The sequence below is a fragment of the Ursus maritimus genome, unplaced genomic scaffold (assembly GCF_017311325.1).
Source record: "Ursus maritimus isolate PB19 unplaced genomic scaffold, ASM1731132v1 scaffold_32, whole genome shotgun sequence".
In the NCBI taxonomy this organism is placed as follows: domain Eukaryota; kingdom Metazoa; phylum Chordata; class Mammalia; order Carnivora; family Ursidae; genus Ursus; species Ursus maritimus.
The window spans coordinates 29276367-29301746 of NW_024425786.1; the positions used below are offsets into that span (position 1 = coordinate 29276367).

At 48.5% G+C, this 25380-nt stretch overlaps 1 long non-coding RNA gene across 1 annotated transcript; it reads left to right on the forward strand.

Annotated features, from left to right (window-relative positions):
- Positions 1 to 18618: 18618 nt before the first annotated feature.
- LOC103666363 lies at positions 18619 to 22806 on the forward strand. The gene is made up of 3 exons (XR_569482.2): positions 18619 to 18741; positions 19715 to 19942; positions 22660 to 22806. It is a non-coding gene; the product is annotated as an uncharacterized LOC103666363 (long non-coding RNA).
- Positions 22807 to 25380: the final 2574 nt, after the last annotated feature.

Consider the following 25380-nt stretch of genomic DNA (forward strand, 5'->3'; position numbering starts at 1 on the left):
TTCCCATTTGAATTTGGAATAAACTTTCACATGAGGTAAGGCAGTGATATTCTAAAAATAACAGATTAAGCAATCAATTAACTTATTCAGTTATTCCATGCAACTTTCAAGTATGCAAATATCATGCTTACTGGCAATATGACAGGTTACCAGAATTGTGTCTGACTGTGCTGGTCAGTTAAATTTTGGAGAATTATTTGGACATTTTCTCCTGCTTAACACTCGGCAGTGTATAGAAACAGCTCACCTGGGTATTCTGAAATGAAGAGAGTTTATTCTTAAGGGTCCAATAATAAAAAATAGATTACCTCCCTGGTGCTGGAATTCAGGCGCCCGGATTTCCAAATCATATTTTCTAGGGCAATGGTTTTCCAACTTTACCGTGCCTCAGAATCCCCTGGAGGGCTTGTTAAGACAGATTGCTGGGCCCCGCCAGAGTCTCTGATTGAGCAGCATGGAGGTGGGACCCCAGAATCTGCATTTCTCACAAGTTCCCAAGTGCGGCTGCTGCCGCTGTTTCAGGGACCACACTTGGAGAACCCTGTTCTAGGGGGAACCTAAAACTGATCTCCTCTGGTCCTGAACAACGAAATATATACCCGAGCGACGAAAAGGTGATTTTCGTATCGCTCTGAGACCATCTGAATCCTAAAAGCAACATCATGGCCAGAGCCTCTCTTTTCTTATACATCACTTATAAAAATCTTAAGGAGAAAGGTCCATTCTCCTGGAAGACAGAGACATGTGGATGGACCCAGAGGCTCCCTACTTTTGAAGAGGATAGTCAGGAGCTGGGCCCCTCCTGGGAGCAGGCCAACATCACACGGTGTGGAGCAGGGACCCTATTTGTAATCACCTCCATTCCCGGGGCTTAGCAGACAGCCAGACATGGAGCAGGAGCTCTGTAAAGGTTGGCAAGATGTGCTTCCATCCCTGAGTTAAGGCGACAGTCAGCAAGTACCTTGGTTTTGTTATGGATCTGACTAATGTATTCGCAAAGTCATTGGTGACACGGGAAAATGCTTAAATCACAGTCCTCGCCCTTTTGCTCTTGATATGATAATCCGGGTCTCCAGGTAGACAGTCAGCTTACAAAATGGAAAGTGTCCTGGGCTGGAGTCAGGACATCTCGCTTCTGGTCCTGAATCTGCCCCGACTTGCCACTGACCTTGGGCTTTCCTCCACCCCCAAGAGGGTCAGACCAGTGTTCTCTGCAAATGCCTTCCAGCTCTGGTAATGCGAGTCAACCTTGATTCTACACTTGATCTTTGTTTGGGTTTGGGTTTTCTTCTCTTTCTGTACCAAATCAATTTCAGCGTGAGGTAGAGGAGATTCCCAAATACTGTTTTGTATCTCGTGGAGGATGGCTTCCCACAGCTAATTTCTCAATTTCAGTTTCCTTCCTCCAGAAGCTTGCTGTGTCCACATTTCAATTAATTGCCTATTGGCACACACCCGACTCCAAATATTTGTGCAGTTCCCGAGAAAGGCTCATTCAGCTAAGTACCTGATCGCATCAACCTGCTCTCTGGTCCCAACATCTCAGAATATCCAAGCGAGGAAATATGCAAATGCCAAAGTCACCCAGAGAGAATGCATCAGGGGACGCAGTCGTTGGAGGCAGGGAGAGCAGCTCAAACGAAAGATATTATCGCTCGCTGGAGAGGAAGGAAATTGGGGTGGGGGAAGGGAGGAAGTGGAGACTCTGAAGACTGGAAATGCTCACACCTCACGGCACGAGGCTGTTTCTCCAGAGAAGGGCTGAGCAGATCAGCTGAGTTACAAATATGCCATGGAGGCACGGGGAGGCAGGGCTTGTCCTCGAAGCTGCAGAAACGGGAGTATTATTAGGGACACTACCCCAAGTCTCTGTGCCAAAGAAATTCAGCACTCCTACCTGCTGACAAACTCCTACCATTAGAATCACTCTTCAGGGGCGCCTGGGTGGCATAGCGGTTAAGCATCTGCCTTCGGCTCAGGGCGTGATCCCAGCGTTATGGGATCGAGCCCCCCATCAGGCTCCTCCGCTATGAGCCTGCTTCTTCCTCTCCCACTCCCCCTGCTTGTGTTCCCTCTCTCGCTGGCTGTCTCTATCTCTGTCAAATAAATAAATAAAATCTTAAAAAAAAAAAAAAGAACCACTCTTCAGTGCGTTTTATAACACTACAAAATGGCTGGGATATAGTGCCCACTAACAAAAGTGGTATGCAAAACGATATCAACACGGGATCTCAAGTGCACAGGAAAAAAGACAGGAAAAATATGCCAGCGCTGGCTTGCCTCTGGGTAGTGAGATCATCACCAAGTTGGTCCCCTACTTATGGAGGCGTTCGCTTTCCAAGTTTTCTACAAGTGATAAGTACTGCTCTCCTGCGTTTACGGTTAAGAAAAAAGAAAACATTTTTAAAGTTGTTTTTTACAAAAAGGATGCTTTGAAGGTAAGTCACTGACTTCAAAAAGCTCCTGGGAGCATGCAAATCTATTGCCTAAGAAAGACTGTCCTTTCATAGTTCTGCATAGTTTGGTTGTCATCGTGGGGACTCGCATCCTAGGAAGCTGGATCGGGGGGCCAAGAATCGCGTTTCATTCATCTCGCACCCTGGGTGCTTGGGACCAATCTAGGTACCGAACGGGCATCAAATGTGGACTGAATTGTACCAAAAACAGAGGAGCCACAGATCTCGGAGGAAATGGAACCCAGGATGAGCTTTGAAAGAACAAGGGTGATTTGGAAAGGCTGGAGCAGAGGAACCCCCAGGAATGATGTACCAGGGGAGTCCCGGTGGAGAAGGAAACGGCAGGAGGGTCTTAAGCACAGGCCTGGGGAGGGGAGCAGAGTCAAAATAGGGTGGGGGCAGGGGACCACCAGAGCCTAAGCCCCCTCCCTGCACAATTTCACCGCTAGCCAGCCCTGTCTTGTGGCATAGTAGCTCAATGGCTTTCGCCATTCTTCTCTTGAGCTCTGGTTTCAAAATCACTCCATTCACGGAGACACCAAAAACCAACTGGAAGTTAAGTGAAGGAAAACACGCGAAACTTCTTCAAAGTTAGCTGGGTCTGACCCACCTGGACCGATGACATAGTGCAGCGTGCTCCAAGAACTCTCCAGGGAAATGCCAGTCACTTAACCCTGTGAGTAGGATCCCACAGCAAGACTCGGGAATGTGAGGAAGACATAGGAGGCACGACCAAGAAATCGAAGGAATAGAATGACAGAAGGACTTTGACAAAACATAGTGACATCATGTAGTTAGGTTAATTACCACCACACATGTACCCCAGGGAAATGACTTATGTCAAGGACATGCTAAAAAATATTTCCTGGATTTTTCGTATTTGGGACAAGCTGCTTACCCATACAATTATACCTGCTCATTTAATAAATATTTACTGAGCGCCTACCATGTGTTAGCGGCTGGACATTGGTCACGAATAAAGCAGGCCTCCCTGCCCTTGTGGAATATGTGAGCTAGAAGTTAACATTTGCTGGGGCGCCTGGGTGGCTCAGTCGTTAAGTGCCTGCCTTCGGCTCAGGTCATGATCCCAGGGTCCTGGGATCGAGCCCCACATCGGGCTCCCTGCTCAGTGGGAAGCCTGCTTCTCCCTCTCCCACTCCCTTGCTCGTGTTCCCTCTCTCGCTGTCTATGTCAAATAAATAAATAAAATCTTAAAGAAAAAAAAAAAAGAAGAAGAAGTAGTTAACATTTCCTCTCTAGCTCAGCTGCTGCATCTTCCGATGATGAGATCACCACCCGCTACGGGGAGGCGACATCACCAGGAGCTGGTGCACCTTCCACCATTTCTTTTCCCAGGAGGGTTTGCACCTCGTGACTTCTCAGGACTCTCCCTCCCGGCCTGCGATGCTATTGCTCTACTCCACTGACGAAAATTCTCCTTACCCTCTGGGGCTTGTTAAAATGTCCTCCAGGCTCTACGAAGCTCTCTCTGCGCCTTCCTTTGGGTTCCCGTTGCCCCGTCCGCCTCTGTTACAGCATTTGTCACAGCCTGCCTTGAACTTTCGTGAGTACACATCTGTCCCCTCCACTCGATTCTGAGCCCCTCGAAGGCAGAGATGACCTCCCATTCATCACCATATTCTCAGCACCAGCCCTGCTGGAGGGAGCAACATTCCCCCCAAACCTGGAAACGGTGGTAAATACTTAATACGCATCATCACATGTAATCCCCACTGAACTCTCTAAGGAGGATATTACTTTGGTTTAAAGATGAGGTAACAGAGGCTCAGAGAGGTCAAATAACTTGCTCAAGTCACACAGCCAAGTGAAGAGGCCCAAATTCAGCCAGTCCTAGCTAGCTCTGAAGTCCATGCTCTCTTCGTTATAGTCGGGCAGCTCTGAAAGCTCCGTGAGGTCAAAGACGGCCTGTCCCAACCACAGCACCCGGCACGGGGCTTAACACCGTGGTATCCTGCGGGTCACACAGAACAAGCCTGAGTCGGCGTGGGAGAGGACTACACAAAAGCATGAATACTAGGAGGCAGGGGGCGACTGGGGTCATCATGGAAGCTGCCCTCAGGTGTTATTTAAACGGTGTTGCCATTACAACAATCTGATCACATTCAAGGGCAGAAGTCAGAGTGAGCACACAGGAACCTTAAAACAAAAACCAAGACAAACATGAAGTGAGCCCTAATACGACGATGATATAGTTTCCTGGAGATGCGGTAAAAAGCAGAACCATAGAGGGCGAGCAAAAACACCAGGTAGGGGCTGGGAACGTGGCAGTGTGACCAAGGTCCAGGGAAGAGCCAGGATGGGGATGCGGGGACTCTGGCAGTAGGACTCTGGCAGTAGCGGTGTGTAGGGCACCCTTAGGGCACAAAGCTGCGTGCGGCTGCTGAGAAGAGTCTCAACCATTCACTTCCTAATCCCCGATCCAGATCTCCTAGTGGACTGCTTTTCCTTCCAGCTTACCTCCAGCTCCCACGCCCCACCTCTTCCCAGCCCCTGCCCCCTGGCTTTGCTTCCGTTGCACACACTGGATCAGGGATTTCTGAAGCTCTAGAATAAACCAGAGAGGGCTCAGTGGGTCCACATGTTCAACTCCTTCATCTAAGGCCAGCCAGGAAGTGACCACATGGGGAACGTTTCTGGAAGATCAGTAAAAACGCTGAGATTCTTTCCCACGGAGCCCCTTGAATATTGTTGCTGGAAATCTACCTCTCCGAGTACCTGCTTTCTTTGATTGCGAGCTGAGAGCTACACAACACATGTGATTCCTCCATGCGCTGCCTTCTGAGACGCTCAGACCTCCATCCGATGCTTGGGTCCCACCCCAGGTTGGGAGTTCCTTGCAGTGAACAGGGGGCATGCTTCTCCTCCCGCTCCCGCAGGGCCCAGCCCGGTGCTTAGAAAAGGGCTCACGAAGATTTGTGGAAGCTCGATGTTCAACACAGTGCCCCCACCTCCACGCCCAAGATTTCCAACTTTCCTTTTAATTTTTGAAAAAACTGTCTAATGAGATCTGTGTTTCTAGGGTGACCTACCTCAAATCCTTTTGGTAGGCAGGCAGGGAATAAATGAATAAATAAACAAATGAAAAAAGGACTCCCTCCTGCCTGGGGGTACTTGTGTAGGGCTTTGTCAGCTCCGTTTCCAGAAAATCCACCCTAACGGAGACTAGCTAAGGGACAACAGTTTGGGAGCTCAGCGGGTTCCTGTTTTTTTTTTTTTTTTTAAACCTAGATAAGCCTGGGTGCCTCCAGTAAATCCCCCTTTGATTGGTATGTTTCATCAGTTGAACTCTAATTGGTGCAAACAGGTAATTTGGAGATTACAAGATTTATTCTTCTATAACAGTGATTACTGATTGCTAATGATAGTGCTGATTTTTAGGTGTTTAAAACCTTGACAGTTACAATACTCGTGTGATTTACTGCAGCGTCATAGAGACAGCCTGCCCTGGATCCCTGAGGACAGAGGCTGTGTCCTCCGTGAGCTCTGCCCAGGGCCCCATGGGCACGTGTGTGTGTGTGTGTCTGTGTGTGTGTGTGTGAATAAATGCTTATTAATATTAATAATAATGATGATGACCGCAGACTGTAAAGCATTCATCCAGAACACTGAGTCACTCAATCCACTTGTAATGTCATGGATTTCAAAGCGTATACCTTCTCTTCCCAATGCCTAATTCAATGAGGTATTAAGATTATTAGCTCTAGAAATAATTGGCCTTAAAGGCACATCATAAAAGGACGAAGTCGTAAACTCTCCTCCCTGACATTTGGAGAGATGCTGGTTTGGAAGCACTCAGAGGAGCCAAACTAGCAAGTAGCTGCCTTCCTGGCACCCCAGGGAAAGGAGCTAAATGAGGCTGCCCTGGCCTGGAGCCAGCCTAGGAGCCGGGCACCGCCTTTGGGCGCACTCCCTTGTTATCCCATGTTAACAGGCCCGGCGCTAACATGTCAAAACACCAGTGCGGGACATGAATGGAAAGTGGCAGTGCCCAGACAGGAAAGTGGCCTCCGCCCAGGGGGCCCTGCACAGAAGGGTGTGGGCCCCCAGTCCGCCCAGGACTCAGCTTGGCGCTCAACCACACCTGCCAATGAGGAGAGCTGGAGTGAGACACTCGGGCCAGCTAACTCAGAAACGTGTACCAATTACCGCGGGCCGGGCACCGAACCCAGAACAGAAGAGCAGCTCCTCAACCTCGAGGTCTGTGTGGTTTTCTTTTTGTTAAGACCGGAAGTGAGTAACCGGATCTGCCGCCTCCCCTCTCCTGCCTCTCAGCCTTGACACAAGCTATTCCCTACGGGGGTTGCTCTGCACCTGTGAGCCCTTCTCACCAGGCAAGGCCAGCTCGGTGCCTCAGCCCCTGCTGCTCCCCCGCCCCCCCGCGCGCCCCCGGCCGGGGAAATGCCGCCCTTCTAACCCCATAAGCTTCTGCAGGTGCTCTGGAGTGCTGGGTGCGCCCCTCCGAGCAGTGCCGGTTACCTGGCCGCTGGTGTCCTTAGCTGTGAGAGGACCAGGCACGCTGGGGTCCTCCTTCCATGCTCTACGTACTTCCTTATACGTAACCCGTGTTTCAGAAAGCTGTTTTGACACAATCAAAAGCTTTCCTCTGGGTGTGTAGAGTGATACAACTTTCGAGCAGAGACGGACCACTGAGGAGATCTATCCGCCCCTTTCACTTCAGGGATGAAGAATCGAAGGCTCAGGGAGGGGGGCGGAGTTGCCCAAACACTTCTGGCCAATGGCAGTGTAAGACAGAAGATTGTTTTTTACCTAGAAAGTTCTAAGAAAGTGTATCCCCAGTCACCTTGAAGTGAAAAAAAAAAAATCTAGACATTTTGCTCTCAGAAAAGAGCAGCTCTTATGATTAAATGCAACGTTCATGGCCACCCGGCCATCTTGGCTGTTTGCGGAGAACACAGGCACTGTCCTTCTGCATCTCAGATTCGAGGCCACGGGAAGCATCACCACACCAACCCTTGCCCAGCATTTTACAATACTCAGATACGCCAGATGGTCCTTCTAACAATTGTTAATGGAGTTATTACTTCCATTTCACCCAAGAGGAAACTCGGTGAAAGGATTTGCCCAAGATCACAGTGCATAGGAGAGCTGGGCCTTGAACCCAGAATTTTGATTTCAAGCCCAATATTTGTGTCCTTTGTCCCAAAGCTGCCCCTCTCGTCTCTACTCCATGGAAACAAAGTTCTAGTACCTCTCTTTGGCCCGTAGCTTCTGGAGACACGTGCTTTTAAGCAGGCTTTATCTTTCACCTTCATGGAGCCCTCACACGTGTCCATCAGATCCTTCCTATCCCGCTTTAAAAGTCTCGAAGAGGCTGCCTCTGTGAGACTTTCCGGGGTGTCAGCTGGAAAGACGGGGCTATGCCTTGGCCTGGATGACATCAAATGCCTTGCCCCTTTGACCGAATTCTAATCTGCCGCAGTATGTTTTTTTCCCAAAAAATTGGGGAAATTTTGATGCAAACTCTTTGACTCTAGCTCTCGTTACAAGGGGCACGATGATTTTGAAGCAGAAAGAAGTAAATCCGGCCGGCGGCTGGAGTAGCTGTCAGGGCAAAATTGCGTGGGAGATATCCTGAAGACTCTTGTGATGAATCAGCCACATGGTCACCCTCTGGGGGTTTTCCGACTGGGATCGAGTGGCATCTGACAGTGGGCCAACTTCTGCCAAGCAAGGGAAGCAGCAGGGACCCGGCCACATTGCTGGCCCGTCCTCCTCCCTGGAAGGACCTCTGGTCCTCACTGCTCCGTGATGGCTTTGGGAACTTCATTTGGTCATCGCATAAGTCTCTCTTACTTTCTGTCCCTGAAGAACTTGGAAAATAGCCGAGTTTTTCCCAGAGGCTACAAAAGCAAAGCAACCAGGACCGCAGATTATCCTTTTCCATAACCTTCCTTAGGTGGTTGCTCCTTTTTCGTATCAAAATCCGCAGCTACCTTTTCTGTCTCCCGCCACCCCCCCCCCCAGAGGTTTCGGTGCAATCAGCAGCACCTCGGTGTGATTTTGAGCAACCCCCGCTCACACACGCACCCAGAGTCTTGCTTAAACATGACATGAGTCATCATTTCACATTCGTTATCGGGCGTCTTCAAGGCTCCCAGGAGAAGCTTGGTCTGATAGACCCTAAGGTGAGGAGTCTGGGTTTGCTGATTACGAGTGAGACCCCTGCAGCGGGGCATCGGCCCAGGGAGCTCGGCCCCCGACTTTGCCGCTGTGTGGCCTCGCGTGTTCAAGAGCGTGGCTGCCAGAAGCATGTGCCAACTGGTGGCATGGAAGATCGAAGAGGGCTTTGGGCCAGATGACCTCATGAATCTGCTCCCCAACGTCCTACGGCTGCGCCTTTCTATGACATCATAATGATAGCAGTGGGTGGGCCCCCGGAGCGCATTCCAGTTTGAGGGAGACTCTTAGCTCTCTGCCCTCCCCTTCTCCTTCTCCTCCTCCTTCCCTCCTCTTCTCTAGCACTCGCAAGCCGGGGCTAGGTCCGTGACACCTACCCAGACGCAGTATTCCCAGACAAGACGCGCCAGGGGCCCCGGGGCCCTCAAGGGCACCTTGAGGTGTGCAGCGTGTCTTTCCCGCAACAGGAGTAACAGCCTTAGTGAGGACAGGCCTTGGCAGAGAACAGGAGGGACTCACGTTGCAGATGCCATATCTCCCTCAGGATCAAACGGCACTGACAGGCACGGGGCCCCAACTCCAGACTCTCCTTATATACCGAGCCAACCCCTTGAGGCCACGACAAATCCTCCTAAAGCTCGGTGAGCTCACGAGCTAAAGCTGCCAACAGCACCAGCCCGGGAGCCCGTCCTGAGGATGTCGGGGCCTAAGGTGGAAAGCTCGGGCTCTGTACGCTTTCACCTCAGAGCATTTCCCCCGAGACGAAGGAAGGAAGATGGGGCACACTACTGGGTCCCACCAGAACCCGTCTGCTCTGCTCCCCGTGCAGACCACGAACCATCCCGCAGGACTACAAGCTGTGCAGGGGTGCAGAGAGGCACAGGAGGGCACTGAATGCCCTCAGCAACCTGGTTCCACCCCTTCCCCCTCCCGCACTCATCCAGGGATTCAACTCCAGCTGGAAGGTTCTATGCACATGAGCGTCATGGAGGTGGCAGGGGGAAAATCACGACACATGTTTCCTATGGCTGCCGTCACAGCCGGGTAGCTTAAGACAACAAATTTATTCCCTTACATTTCTGGACCTAGAAATCCAGACTCAAGGGAACAGGGCCGTGCTCCCTCTGAGGGTTCTAGGGAAGAATCCTTCCTTGCCTGTTCCCAGCTTCCATAGCTGCTGGCAATCCTTGGCGTTCCTTGGCTTATAAATGCATCGGTCTAATCTCTGCCTCCACGGTCACATGCCCTTCACCCCCGTGTGTACTCAGCTTTCTTACAAGGACGGCAGTTGTTAGATTAGGGCCTACCCTAACCTAGTATGACCTCATCTTAACTTAGAATTCAATCTGCGAAGACCCGATTTCCAAATAAGGCCACATTCTGAGGTTCCAGATGGACATGAATTTTGGAGTGACACTATTCAACCCACTACAGTTACCCCAGCTCGAGGAGTCTGTACCGACTGCTAGTCTGTGTTTCAAGCACCAAACCCAGCAAATTGTAATAAGTTCCAGGGGCCCATCCAGTCTGTCCTCGCTACTCAACAAGAAAGGAAAAAGGTTCATAGAGCACACAGGTGGCAGTTACTGGGAGAAATAAAACAATTTCATTAAAAAAAAAATTGGAGTTGAACATGCAGGCTGAAGGGGAGGAGGTAGGGGGAGCCGTGATGGGCAGGAAGAGCATCTGAGCCCAGAAGCCCGGACAGCCTGGAAGCATGCTGGGCGGGCCTGGCCGGCGCACGGAGCGTTGGAGCAATAGCTGAACTGAACTAGAAAGACGAGCCAGGGCTGGATCACAGCAGAATTTGCCAGCCACACTAAAAAGCTTCAAACCTATTTGAGAACCAACTGGGGTCACTGAAGGGTGTTAAGCAGAAGAGGGAGTGAGATTTCCCCCGTGTGGAGGTGGCAGCTGTGTGGCGTATGGGTTAGAACAGAGTGGAGATGGTGTATGGGATGTGTCGTCATTTATCACAGATAATAGGTAAAGACCAAAGAGGACTTATTTTCACAAATGACAGAGGATCCAAGGTTCTGCTTACAACAGCACCCCTCATTTGCTTGCATTCTTTTTTTTTTTTTTTTTTTAAAGATTTTATTTATTTATTCGACAGAGATAGAGACAGCCAGCGAGAGAGGGAACACAAGCAGGGGGAGTGGGAGAGGAAGAAGCAGGCTCATAGCAGAGGAGCCTGATGTGGGGCTCGATCCCAGAACGCCGGGATCACGCCCTGAGCCGAAGGCAGACGCTTAACCGCTGCGCCACCCAGGCGCCCCCATTTGCTTGCATTCTGATGGCTTTATCGTACATGGGTGCTCATACCTAACAACAGGCGTGCCAACATCACCCCTCCTGTGGCATCACAGTCAAAAAAGGGGTAAGGACCTTGCACTAGATAAGTGAAAGAGCATGACCAGCTACAGCCCCGCAGGAATCCATGAAAGAAATGAGAAAGATTTAAGACCAACAGTTTTCCAATCTTTAGCCACTCAATGTTCTCAAACAATACGCACGCAATTGCTCTGCTTAAATCGGGGATGAGCAGTCCCCCCTCCACAGTGCTTGCTTAATACTCCCTTCTATTCCAACTTCAGAAAAGCCCAAAAGGACAAGTAAAACAGTTTGAAAGCCACTAGCCTAGACCAAGGGGGAGAGGGTAGCAATGAGCATCTGGAGAGGAGATGAGAAATACAGAAAGCTGGAAATCAACTTCTCAGTTGTGGGGTGGAGATGGGCAGAAGGGGTGTAAGTAATGGAATGTTCTTAGACTAGTTTCTGCATTTCTGGTCTGAAGAGCTGGGAGCGAGATCGGAGGAGCAGGTTTGGGAGAAAGATGGAGGCTTCCATACGCTGAGCTGCAGGCGCCTGTGGGACACACACCCAGGAGGCCGGGGGCTATGCGGCAGAGGGAGCTCGAGAGAGAGCTGTCCTGCCTGGACAAACAGAGGGGGAGCTCCTCAGTATTTGGTGGTAACGGGAGTCCAGGGAAACAAGAAAGCCATCCAGAAAAACAGAAAAAGAAGAAACAGAACATGTATGATAAGAAAAGAGAAGAGGAGAGAACCTAGGAGAGGATCTCGGTGAATACCAACATGCAGTGGGTGTTCAGAGAGGCGGGAGATTGGCAGGGTCGTGATGTCTTGGGAGCAAAGAAGGAAGAGAGAAAGGGGATAATCCCCACACATTCTCTCTGCTCCCAAGACACTGAGATTATACTCACAGTGTCAGCTCATCACAAAGAATTATTGTAGAGAGAGCGGGAGACCCAACTACGGCTTCATTTCAACCGAATTCGGGGATGGGGATTTTCTCCTTCACAAATACGTCTCGTGCTTCACAGAGGCCCTGCGATGTAAGTGCTTCATAAATATTTGTTGAATGAGCGAGTTAATTAATGAATCTTTAAGAACTATTTGGGGAAAGCATTACAAAAGCTTTAAGAGCTGCGCAAAAGTATTGAGAGAAGCAGGGTAAATTGAGGACCATCTGGAATGTTCCCCCAGGAGAAGAAACACACCAAACTGTGCGTTGGCTCCCAGAAGACCCACACAGGGCAAGATTTAGGGAAGAACAATAGGAGCAAAGGGAAGCCAGCCCAAGTGGCCTCCATGGCCCCGGAGCACAGGCAGACAATACTACGTGGAATGGAGCCAAACAGCCAAGGGGAAATGGAAATTATGGGATGTGCTTAAGGAAACCTAAAGTAATAAAAATAGAAATCTGGATTTAGGTTCTCACTGTATTATTGAAACTATGCTTGAGAAGTGGGGCAGACAGCCCTGGGGGGAATAATGCCAAATCAGCAGCATAGCTGCCTTGCCCTTAGAAACCAGGCTCCCCTTCCCTCCTTCTTTTTCTAAGTAAAAGCTAAGCTCCAGCAATGTTTCCATCTTCTGAACAACCAAACGAAGTGGGCAGATCTAGACCCACGGAGGGCCAACTCCCCGAAGGGCACTTTGTTCAGAGTCTACCTACTCTGGCAGACCCTGGGATGCTCCGCGGGAAGGGTACCCCCCACTGAGCGGAAGCTCATCTGCTCCTTGAAAAGGAAGTCGTCAATCTACCTTTTGTATTATGGTAAATAGAGAAGAACAGAAATCCACAGTCCGCAGTTAGCTGGATAGCACCCTCTGCATAACTCCAAAGGTAAGGGTCGCGTGGAGGCCGGCTCCTGCTTGGGAGGACAAGGAATCTCAGATTCTGCAAATAAATACCATGTTGACCAAAAATACAGCTCGGTTGTCGGTTGCCCCTACAACCCGATAAAAAGGCTAGAATGGAGGACAGACAGGAGCTAACGTGTGTGTGTGTGTGTGTGTGTGTGCGTGCGTGTGTTTCCTTCTGTGATACGGACTACAGTGAACACCGCAGATCACCCCTCTGGTCACACATCTTCAGAGACTTCTGGGCATCGTGTGCTGAAAGTTGTCCTCTCCAGCACGACTTCCAAATGGTCTCAGCATGAATCAGAGCATGGCGATCACATATTTCTTGGCTTCTTTTCAGTGTTTTATCACCTCGCTCGATTTTAGAAAAATGTTTTTCCACCCACTGGAGGGATACGACCAAACTCTGATACAGATGAGAACTCAGAAAGGGGAGTGACCTCAAAGCTGCTAAGGAGTGAAAGGGCACAGAAATGCATCGTGAGCAAAACAGAAGGAAATGGGATGGGGGGGGTTGGGGGGGGGGACATGGTCTGGAAGGATACTCAGGTTTTCAATGTGGCTTCCTCTAGGATAAGGAAGGTTCTCATTTTCCCCTTTTGGTTTAGGTTTATCAGCCTTTTCCGCTTTTTCTTCAAGGAACTGTTGTATTTTTAAATAGAAAAAATAAAGGTTATGACAAAAAATCAAATTAACAAGATCTGTATATCTTAAGGTAAGATTTCTTTTTTTTTTTTTAAGATTTTATTTATTTATTCGACAGAGATAGAGACAGCCAGCGAGAGAGGGAACACAAGCAGGGGGAGTGGGAGAGGGAGAAGCAGGCTCGTAGCGGAGGAGCCTGATGTGGGGCTCGATCCCAGAACGCCGGGATCACGCCCTGAGCCGAAGGCAGACGCTTAACGACTGAGCCACCCAGGCGCCCCTAAGGTAAGATTTCTTAACATGCTTTTTTTTTTAAAAAAAAGGGTTTTTTTAAAAAGATTTTTTATTTATGTATTTGAGAGAGAGAGAGAGAGCACATGCAGGGGGGAGGAGCACAGGGAGAGGGAGAAGCAGACTCCCTGCTGAGCAGGGAACCTGATGTGGGGCGCAATCCCGAGACCCTGAGATCATGACTTGAGTCGAAGGCAGACGCTTAACCGACTGAGCCACTCAAGTGCCCTTAGGAAAAAAGTTTTTAATGTGGTAAAATATACAGATGTTTTATCAGTTTAACCACTGTTAAGGATACAATTCAGTGGCCTTAAGCAAACTCACGATGTTGTCCAGGGACCACCACCATCCATTTCCAGAAAGGTTTCATCGTCTCCAACACAAACTCTGTACCCATTAGACAATAACTTCCCATTTCTCCCTCCTGCTACCCCTGGAAACCTCTATCCTACCATCTCTATGAATTTGCCTATTCTAAGTACCTCATATAGGTGGCATCATACAATACTTGTCAATTTGTATCTGACTTATTTCACTTGGCATAATGTTTTCAAGGTTCATTCATATTGTAGCCTGTGTCAGAACGCCATTCCTTCTTTTTTTTTTTTTTTTAATTTTATTTATTTATTCGACAGAGATAGAGACAGCCAGCAAGAGAGGGAACACAAGCAGGGGGAGTGGGAGGGGAAGAAGCAGGCTCATAGCAGAAGAGCCTGATGTGGGTCTCGATCCCAGATCGCCGGGATCACGCCCTGAGCCGAAGGCAGATGCTTAACCGCTGTGCCACCCAGGCGCCCCAGAACGCCATTCCTTCTGAAAGCTGAGTAGTGTTCTATTATGTCTATACCACACGGACCCTCTGTTGATGGTTATCTTCAGACGTCACTGGGTCTGTCTCCACCTCTGACTATTGTAAATAATGTTACTATGAACATCGGTGTGCAAACAACTGTTCAAGTATTTGCTTTCAATCCTCTGGGTATTGCCAGGTCCCGTGGTAATTCTCGACGTAACTTTCCGAGGAACTGCCATACTGTTTTCCACAACAGCTGGACGGATTTGTATTTCCACTGGTTTCCATCTTCTCGACATCCTCATCCACATTGGTTATTTCCCCCTTTTTGTATTACAGCCGTCCTAATTTGAGTGAAGTGGAATCTCATTACGGTTTTGATTTGCATTTCCCTGATTAAGATGTTGAGTATCTTTTCTTGTGCTTGTTGGCCGTTTGTACGCCTTGTTTGAAGAAATGTCTATTCAAGTCCTTTGCCTTGTTCAAATTGGATTTTTTATCATCGTTGAGTTGTAGGAGTTCTTTATATATTCTGGATATTAATCACATCTATGATTTGCAAATATTTTCTCCTCTTCTCACGGGTTGTCTTCTCGCTGTTTTAAAAGCATTCTTTAACAGACAAAAACTTTTCACTTTTGACGAAGTCCAGTTTGTCTGGTTTTTGCCTCGTTGCTGTGCTTTTAATCCTGTATCTAAGAAATCATCGCCAAATCTAATGTTATGAAAGTTTTACTCTGTGGTTTCTTCAAAAAGTTCTATAGTCTTAGGTCTTATACTTAGGTCTCTAGCCCATTTTGATTTAATGTTGGATATGGCATAAGGTAAGGATGTAATTTCATTCTTTTGCATGTGGATTTCCAGTTTTCCCAGTACCATCTGTTGAACAGACTGTCCTTTCCCCACTGGTTGGTCTTGGAACCCTTGTCAAAGGTCTTACATGCTTTTTGTACTATGAAAAACGAGAGATTTTAATGGACTCTCTGGATAAATGTGAGAATAAAGTAGCAATACCTGACACGGTACAAATGGGGGTGATGCTATGATCCTATATTCATCCAGTGCTTTATGAATGAGGCGTCATTACCATCACTATGGTGTCATACCACCGTGAACATCAGAACATAGAGCGGTTTCTATCCACTATTTCTAGTGATTCCCACCTTACCCCTGAGAGCTAAGCAGGACAGTAATAAATAGGCTCATTACGGAGATAAGCAAAGTTAGGTTCAGAACGTAGCAAGGAAGCGGCAGAACAAAGTAAGTGTTTTTTCCACCATCCCGTAAAAGGGACAATATCGGAAACAATGCAACGTTTACACTGAGATCTGGCCCCAATGTTCCTTTTACTGAGAAGCCTGTCTGTCTTCACTCATCCTAAAATAGAGGTGGTTTACTGCTCTCTACCTTGAATGCAGAGGGAAACACAGGTCACAAGAGGGTAAGAAGCCCACATAGAGCCAGCACAGAAATCAAGGCCAGGACCAAGCACTGATTCAGAACCACCACAGCCTCATCAGGACATTTCTTCAATAATTTTAAAGGCTTAAACGTGGAACAGCACATGGGTGCACACGCACCTCCGGGCCTGATAGACCGAAGAAAGCACGATGGACGTGGACAGCTGCAGGGACAGGGAGCTGGCTCCGTCACTCCAGGCTTTGGGGGGATTGCAGCTGAGCTGGGATCGATGGAAAGATGGCTGTTTACGTTCATTTAGGGGACAGTTACATTTTCCCCGAAATGAAAGTTACTAGGTACCTACCATGGACAAGATCTATGAGGACATGTGCCGATAGAAAGGCAGTAATCTTTGGGAAGTTTCAAACGGAGCAAAATAGGAAGTAAGAAAGAACCCCATGAAGGCAGCCAGATGAAGTGCCTTAAGACTTTCGCATGAACCTTCTGTAAGGCTGCCCCATCCACAAAGGCAAGCTCCGGAATTCGGTCCATAACAACGTCCCCTTGGTTACTCTCCCTCAAAAGCCTGCCTGGTGGGTTTCTTCTCTCTGTACTGCGCCCTCAGTATGCGAAACCTCTTCTATATCTTCAAGCACTAAAGGGAAACACAGCCTTCCTGATATAATAATGGGATGGATGGTGAGGCTATAAATTTATTTGGATTTACGATCTGGCTCTCTCCCTTCCCTCCATCTGTGCCAGACCATCCGGGGACGCTCCTGATTAATCATCTGTGGAAAAGTACATTACGGCAAGGTGCCTGTTCTCACTCAAGTGCTTTCAACAAGACCCTGGGCAGTTAGAGCAGAGGCTTTCAGGAAAGGAGCTGCTCAGAGGGCATCGAATATTTGGCCTTTCCTGTACCTCACTGCTGTCTAAAACCGGAATGGAAAGAAATACCTTCAGGGTCAGGGAGGATTGGAAAGCCATGCAGACTTGGTAGTCTTATTGAGGCTGGGCAGCTGTCAATAAAGCCACCCATACAGGTGACGCTGGGGGCAGGGTGCCATCTAGTCTGTCCCAAGAGACGTTAGCCAGCCCCAGTGAGATGCAGCGGGAAGAGGCAGGCTTTGGAGAAAGACTGGTTCAGATTCTAGTTCTGCCATTTAGTGGTGAGCCTGAGCATGGCCTCTGACTTTCAGATGCTTTTGCTAAAAAAGGAGGGAGCCCCTGCCACAGAGACACAGGTTGCGGTAGGGACTTCTAGAACGGCTCCCCACGAGTGCACTTCTAGGCACTCATGCCCTCGGGTAACTTCCTTCTCTTGAGCATAAGCTGTACCAAGGGACTTGCCTCTAATGAAGAGAATGTGGCAGAAACGATGGGATGTCGCTTCTGAGATTAGGTCACAAGACACGGCGACTTCCATCTTACCTTCCCTCTTTGCCTCTACCCCCTTGCCGTGAGCTGCCCTGCGGAGCAATCCATGTGACGGGGAACAGAGGGCAGCCTCCAGCCCACAGCCCGCCAAGAATGCTGCCAACAACCCTACGAATGAACTCGGAAACAGTCCCCTCTCCGAGTCAAGCCTCAGTATGGCAGCAGTCTGGCCAACCCCTGACTGCGGCTCGTGGGAGATCTGAGCGGGAGGGCCCAGCAAAGCCACCGCAGATTCCCGACTCCCAGAAACTGGGAGAGATATTCAGTTATTGTTTCAGACCACTAAATCTGGGGTTAATTGGTTATGTGGCAATAGATAACTAATGCCGTGGAAAGGAGGATTTAATAAGGGACCGCGTACCACAGCCCGGCCGTAAGTGGTAGCTATTATCCTTAGCGTGAGATGGACTAATTGCCTTCCAATCCATTTGTAGAAAAGATGGTAGTATGAAGATTGGGGGTTGGAGGGAGGGAAGGGGATGGCATTTTCCAGGAAATCATGAACTAAGCAGAAACTAAAAAGAGAAGTAGAGCCAAATGCCAACTATCTTGTGACATGTGATCATCTCCCTTCTCCATGGTCCCAAAATATTTCATTTGTGCCACGATTATAGCACCAGCACGGCTGGCCGTATGTCGAGCGGTCGCCCCTTCTCCCTTACCCCATCCTCAAAGATAGGGGCCTAGCCTCCTGCTGCGGAATCCGTCACCACGTCAAACACTGTACTTTCCAAATAATGATGAGAAGAGCCCATAATTGCTCTTCCTCCTGTTTTTAAAAATTATTCTGGTAAGGTTTTCTTCCCATTCTTTTCTTATTGAAATTCTCCTTGTCTTTCAAAGTATAGCTCACAGACGTCATTCTCTGCACTGTATCCCTGACTTCTAGCTCTTTCTTCAGCAATAGTCCCTCTCTCCGTGATTCTCCTAAAACTATGTGTTCCTTCAGTTAGTAGTTGTCTTCCCTGAATTCTTTGCTAGAACCTGGGTGCTGTCACCGTCTCTCCCTCTAGATGGCAGCCTCCAGACCCGCAGGGGCAGTCTGTCCCATTCGCCCTCTCAAGCTGCCGAGTGCCCACTCCAGGCTTGCAGTGGGTTCTCAGAACCAGGGGCTGAACGAATAAATTATTCCAGCCAATTCTCTGAGATACGAATAACCAAATCTCTGAGAACAAGACGAGGGGGGGAAAGTCAGAAGGGAGGTCACAAATTATAACAGACTTTTTCAAAGCCACAGGGCGCCACAAGTACCCTCCAACCCAGCCAAGTTTGCAGAGCTTGTGGAATCCCACAGGCTTCTTTTCTAAGCTGCGGACCCCTGCTGGTGTCATCCCCAGGACAATGAAAATGGAGCTGTGAACACTACCCACCATGAAAGGAAGAGCAGGTAAGAGGATGCAGAGAGACATTGTTAGAAACATAACTCAAGAGGGTACAATAAACAAGCACTCCTGGAATTCACTGTCCATGGCGAAGGCCAGTCCAGGCTCCCCTGCCCCCTCCCTGCTCCAGCACACCGTGGTTCAGGACCCAGGTCTGACAGGAATTCACCTCCATACAGAACTCAGTTCTCGGCTAAACAGGACCTATGCCTCTGGTGATTTCTAGCTCCCTTCTTGGGCAGGGGAAGCCCAAATGCCATAAACGGGAGGGGAATGGGAGTGCCAGCGACACTGTGACATCAGGCCATTCATGAAGGTGAAGCAGGGTGATAATTCTCACAACTCACAGTGGATGAGAGAATGCCTGTCGCCTTGGCAACCCCTCCTCCCTGAAGGCAACCTCAACTCAAGGATGGCCAAGCCCCAGGCTGAGGGGGAGCCAGGTGCCTCCATCCCTGGGGTCCCCAGTTCCTGAGTACAGGGCCTGGGCCTCCCTGAAGCCACCAAGGGAGCCATAGGCCAGTCGGAGTCTGGGCCTCACTGCTTCTGGTGCCCTCATCTCAAAGGCACTGGTCAGCATTCATTTGTGCTGGTAACTCGTCAGAATAACCCACCCAGGCTAGGGATTGGTCAGCTCCTACCTACCTGGTAGTGCTTAGTCAGCACCCTCCTGTAGGGCAATAGTTGGTTAGCACCTGGCCACCTGGCAGTGGTTGGTCAGTACTCACCTGCTTGGCCTGACTGCCCAGTGCTGTCCATGAGCAACCCTGCGAATTAAGTAACCCCAATTGTCAAGGAGGTGTGGACCTGGAAGAATGGAAGAAAGATGGAATAAGAGAGGAACGGATCATCCTTCCCATACTTCACAGTTTAGAGGGTGTTTCAGTATGGTTTCCTTCTTTTGATCTTCCCCATAATACTGGGGGCCAGGTACAGTCGGCCCACTTTCACAGAGGTATTCATTCATTTATTTCACAGACATTTTGGGAGCAACTATTCTGGGCCCAACTCTTGGGATCCTCTTTGGGTACAGAGAGGAACAAAATGCAGCTCTTGCCCTCAGAGAGTACAACTCCGAGAGAGAGGAGAGGACATCAACACGCTCTCCGAACAACAGCTAACGTTACCGAGCTCTTCTGCCTGCCGGGGACCGTCCGGGCACCTCATCAGTGGTGACTCATTTAACCCTCGCAACAGTTTTGTGAGGTGGGCACAGCGATTATCCTTATTTTACACATAAGAAAACCGAGGTCCAGAAAGGTTAATTACATTCCCCGTTCTCTCAGCTAGTAAATGGAAGAGGCAGGATTTGAACCCAAGAAGCCTGGTTGTCAAGTCTACCCCCTTAGGCACTCTAGATAATCAAGCCCAATATGACATGTTAAGTAACAGCTTAGAAATGTCCACCTTGCCTGTAGTGAAGAAGAATGAGTGAGGCAGAAGATGGGAGAATCTAGCGCAGGAGGTCATTTAAACAGGGCTTTCCCAGATCCCCAAAGGCCCACATCACTTCTATTTTTAAGGCTATGATATATTAAAATAAATCTATAAAGCCAAAATTACAGAATTTTGGTATATTTAAGATGTTTATACTTAACAGCTGATTGTAATGCATATGTGATATAACGCAATGTAATTGTGCTTATCACAAGAGAATTCCAAGATTATGAAAACATATTGACTCATTGTGCATGGGGTTAGATGTTCCAAACAGACAAGCCGAATGACAAGGATGAGCATCCGTTGGTTCCGTAGCTGTATCCCTGCAATTGGTTGGAAGTTTTCACTTAGAGCTAAGGTCAAAAATTGAAATTTGTTGCCCCCTTGTGATTGAGGGTCTGGGAGCCAAATGGGGGTCTCCTGTGACTGGCCTTGACTTCCAACAATGTCTTAAAGCCAGACAGGCAATGTGACCTGTGGCTAAAGAGGACATTCTACAGCAATATTGTATGGGTTTGAGTTCTGTCATCTACCAGTTGTGTGAACTTGGGCAAATGACTTAAATGATCTTTGCCTCAGTTTCCCCATCCATAAAACAAGGGTAACCATAATACCTAGCTGCTAGGTTTGCTGTCAGTATTAAATATGTTAACACATGCAAAGTGGTTAAAACCATGCCTGGCCTATAACAAGTCCTCAATAAGTGTTAAGCAACGTTATCTTGAAGAAAGAGCTGGGACTTTTGGTGTACAAAGAGAAAAAGTAAATTCTAGTGCAAAGAACCAGAATATACAAAGGCACGGTGGTGTGAAATTCGAGCAATGGTATGGACCCCATGTGAGGTAGGGAAAGCCCAGGCTCAGATGGGGAAAAGCCTTGTACACCAGGGTAAGGAATTAGAGTGAATGCTCTAGAAGATGGGCCCACTGGTGAATGGTGAGCCTGACCAGAAGGTACCGACGTTCAGAATTCCAAATGACTCACTCAGGCAGCACATGGAAGAGTTGGAACTCAAATGTTATGTTCTCCTCTATCCACAAGAATGAACTTGCGTATCCCCACCCCCAGGCCCATAGCCCCCCCCCCCCCAACCATTTCATCCCTCTTCAGGTGTGGCCATGCTGGTTTTCCCCAGGAAGCCACTCCTCAATTCTCAGTCCATAAGGCTCAAGCATTGTCACCACCTCCAATGCAGGGGGACACGACTGTCTCAGGCTCCACCAATCATAGCATTGAACCCCCAGAAATCATCTGGATATCATCATCGTCATCCACATTTTCTGAGCACTTTGCGTGTGCCAGGCATGGCTCTAAAAGATTCCCATGCTTTACCTCCTTTAATTAGGGTTAACTTCTAACTAACCCTTGGAAGTAAGCGCTACTACTTTTTCTTTTTCTTTCTTTTTTTTTTTTAAAGATTTTATTTATTTATTTGACAGAGATAGAGACAGCTAGCGAGAGAGGGAACACAAGCAGGGGGAGTGGGAGAGGAAGAAGCAGGCTCATAGCGGAGGAGCCTGATGTGGGGCTCGATCCGAGAACGCCAGGATCACGCCCTGAGCCGAAGGCAGACGCTTAACCGCTGTGCCACCCAGGCGCCCCGTTACTACTTTTTCCATTAGGAAACCAAAGGCACTCTAAATCCAAAGTCCATTTGCTTAACTACCTCATCACACTGCCTCCTGCCCATTGGTCTGGAGGGACACTGGCACCTCCCAAAAGGCAGCTCAGGAGAACCACTGGAGCAGCTACTCTCTTATTTCCAGAGTTACTCAGTCCCATTCCTTAAAATAAATACAGAAACCAAACCCACATCATCTTTCTAAATTGAGCTGAGCCTCAAATATGTGCTCACTGCAGGAGTTGATGAACTCACACATTCTATTCCTCAACCACCTATCACCCCCCCTGGGCCAGGTCCCGTGCGTGGCCTTAAGGAATACAAAGATAATCAGGACGAGAGGTCAGCCTCGGGGGCAAGGGCGCTGTGTGGTGGGAAGTCAGACTCCGCGACGGCACGTCTGGAGCCGCCGGTCCTAACCCTACCATGGGGCCATCAGATGCAGGATCTAAGCTCTGGCCCGGCTGCTCCCCACATCAGAGCGGGGCAGCAGGAAAAGCGGAGGTGGCAGCCACTTGGGCAGTGGCTCAGACCCTACTGGTGAACTGCTCTGATACTTCCTAATTTGTACCCAAAGCGTGATCCGTTGGGCTTATAAACTGCACTCATTTCTTAAAATTACATACAACCTCATATTCTCCCTTGGAAATTAAGTTTTAATTTGGTGAATTTTTAAAGCCATGCTCTTTAGCAATTGCAAGAAATGTGAAGGGGAGAGAAAAGTGAAAGTAGCAAATCAAGATGACCCATCACCCCACCGCTCAGAGGCAACCACTGTTCACCTCCTTCCAATCCTTGCTATATACATTTTTAACACAGTTGAGATCATACTGTATAATCAATTTTGTATCTCGCTTTTCAGAAATGTGAATTTAAAAGTCAAGCACCCAAGAACCCCGGCTATCTCATCAACACTTCAGATGCCTCAGAAATGCATTGGAATTTTTAAAAATTGATTCTACAAATCTCCCCCTCCACTTCTCTTCTGACCGCGTGGGATCTGCAGCAGAATACACACGATATAGACACATCCCCTGAAGTGTAATAGATTTGAATTGCACACAAGTTGGTGAATGAATGTCTAAATAATTAGGAGGTTAATTAATCTAAACTATAGGAGGATGAGAGAAATTTGAAGGTACGGATTCAACAGAGAGATCTGCAAGCCTGTTCTGCTAATGAAAACAGAGAGAGGTGAGAGAAGGAGACCATGGAACGTGGTAACACAGCCAGCTTGCTCCAATGGGCATCAGACTTCCCAGGATCTGTCATCTTGACCGTGTAGTGCCGATGCTCAAGGGGCCTCCTGGCATGCTAAAGCCAGACAATCCAGGTCCAAATGCAGGCTTTGCTGCTTGTTGACTTCGCGACCTTGGGCGGACTATTTAATCTTCCTGAACCTCAGACTTCTCATTCCGTACACAGGAAATGATGTAATAGTGCCCACCTCGTAGTATTGCTGTAATGACTAATTAAACCCAAAATGTAAGACATTCCAAACATATGGCAAAATCGTGGGAAATGTTACCTGGAAAGCAGCGTGTCCTAGAACAGTGACTTTCTCAAATTTTTTGACTGTGGCCCCCAATAGCAAATATATTTGGGGTCAACACCCAGAATATGCAAACATGTATGTTACGGTTATGTATATGTGTGTGTGTGTGTATTTCATTAAACACTAATTACCTTTTTTTTTAAGTAGGCTCCACACCCAACATGGAGCCCGTTGTGGGGCTCAAATTCATGACCGTGAGATCAAGACCTGAGCCGAGATCAAGAGTCAGACACCTACCCAACGGAGCCACCCAGGTGCCCCAAATGCTAATTATCGTTCCCCGTGCGGTGCAGTCATATTTTCCATTCTACTCTATCTCACTTTTGAAAAATTTGGTTGCATCCTACTGAAGTGATTTCGTGACTCTCCTGGGTCTCAGTTGGCAATCTGAAAAACTAGCCTAATGGAAAGCACATAGATTTTGGTGTAAAAGGAAAAAAAAAATTCCCTGGGGTCAGATCTCACCTCTGCCATTTACTACCCACGTAAGTATAGAAAAGTTTTTGTTTGCTTTTAAAACAACCCGACCTTCAGTTTCCTCATCTTCAAAATGAGGACAGTGGCCACCTTGCCGACGGGTACAACACGGCACAGGACTCGGCACTTGGTGGGTACCCCATAAGCTGTAGCTTTTGTAATTGATCTGCTTTGCTATGCAGACAGGACTCCGGGAGAAGCTTGCCCCCATTACCAATGCCTTGGGGACCCCTGAATGCAATTACCGCAGGGCTTTGTCTCAGGGCTTGGTGTGGAAGCAGCTTCTGAGGTCTGTGATACCCTTGCTTAACAGCATGCTTCCAAGTCCTGCTATTTGGATTTGATTTTTTAAAGTACTTCCTTTATTTTAATTCAGACCCCAGGGACCTGGAAAGTACACCACTGCTTTTTCCCAATAAAAATCAGACCGGCAATAAGCATATTGCATTTGAAATGGCAAAGCTGGGCTCGCCTTCAAAGGACACTGCATTAGGACTTGGCTCCCCCCCAGCCTGTGCTCCGCAGTCGATCTCCCGGAGGAAACTTGGCCACAGCCTTGCGGGCTGGTGGGCTGAAAGAAACCTTGGCTTCAACTAACTCTTTGACAACTGGGCTGATGAGACACGAAGAGGAGAGAGAAACTATCCGAACAACACTGATGGCAAATTGAGACTCACACGTGCCAGCTCATACCCCGTCCTGGAAACCCGTGATGAGTAGGGAGCATCCAGCCCTCCGGGGCCCCTGCGCCGGACCCAGTGAGGGCTGTCCTTCACTCAACAGGCCCCAGTTATCAGAGGCATGGTTATCCCCGGGGAGAACACTTTCAAGGTTACTATACTTACAAAAACAATTCCAGTAGTAAAAAATTGTTTTAAATACATAGCGTTTACTAGATGCACCCTTTGAATTGCTTTAGATATCTGCGCTCATTTAATTTTCATAGCCCCGTGAGTTAGAGCCTATTCTCATTATCTCCATTTTAAGGATTATAAAATGGAGGCACACAGGGGTTAAGGGATTCGCCCAAATTCTCACGGCTAGAAAGTGCCAGATCTGCGATTTGAACCCAGGCTGGCTGGCTCGAGTCTGTGTCCTTAAGGACCATCGTCCCTTGGTGATGACATGAATGGCTAGCCGTTCCTCCGGGCTCCCCACCATGAGCCAGGCACTGTTGTGAGCCCTTGACACGCTAGCTCATTGACTCTTCACGACAGCCTTGAGAGGTAGATGTCATCCCACCCATCCCCCGTATAGTATTCCACCTGTGCCCAGAGCCGTCTGATCTGGAAACTTTGAGGACGTAGAACCTTGAAGGACCCTCCACCCTGAAACAGCATGGGGGTCAAAACACCTGAGGAGAAGGGTTTTGTCAGTGGTGGCCTCCTGAGTAAGAGTGTTTGCAGCTGTTGATGCATCAATCAAACACACATTTTTGTAAAGACCTACTCTATGCCCGGCACCTGACGGAATTCTGGGACCTCAAGAACACACTCACTCTTTGCCCTTAAGTTGGTTTCAACCTAGGAACTGAAAGGTTGATAGCTGCCT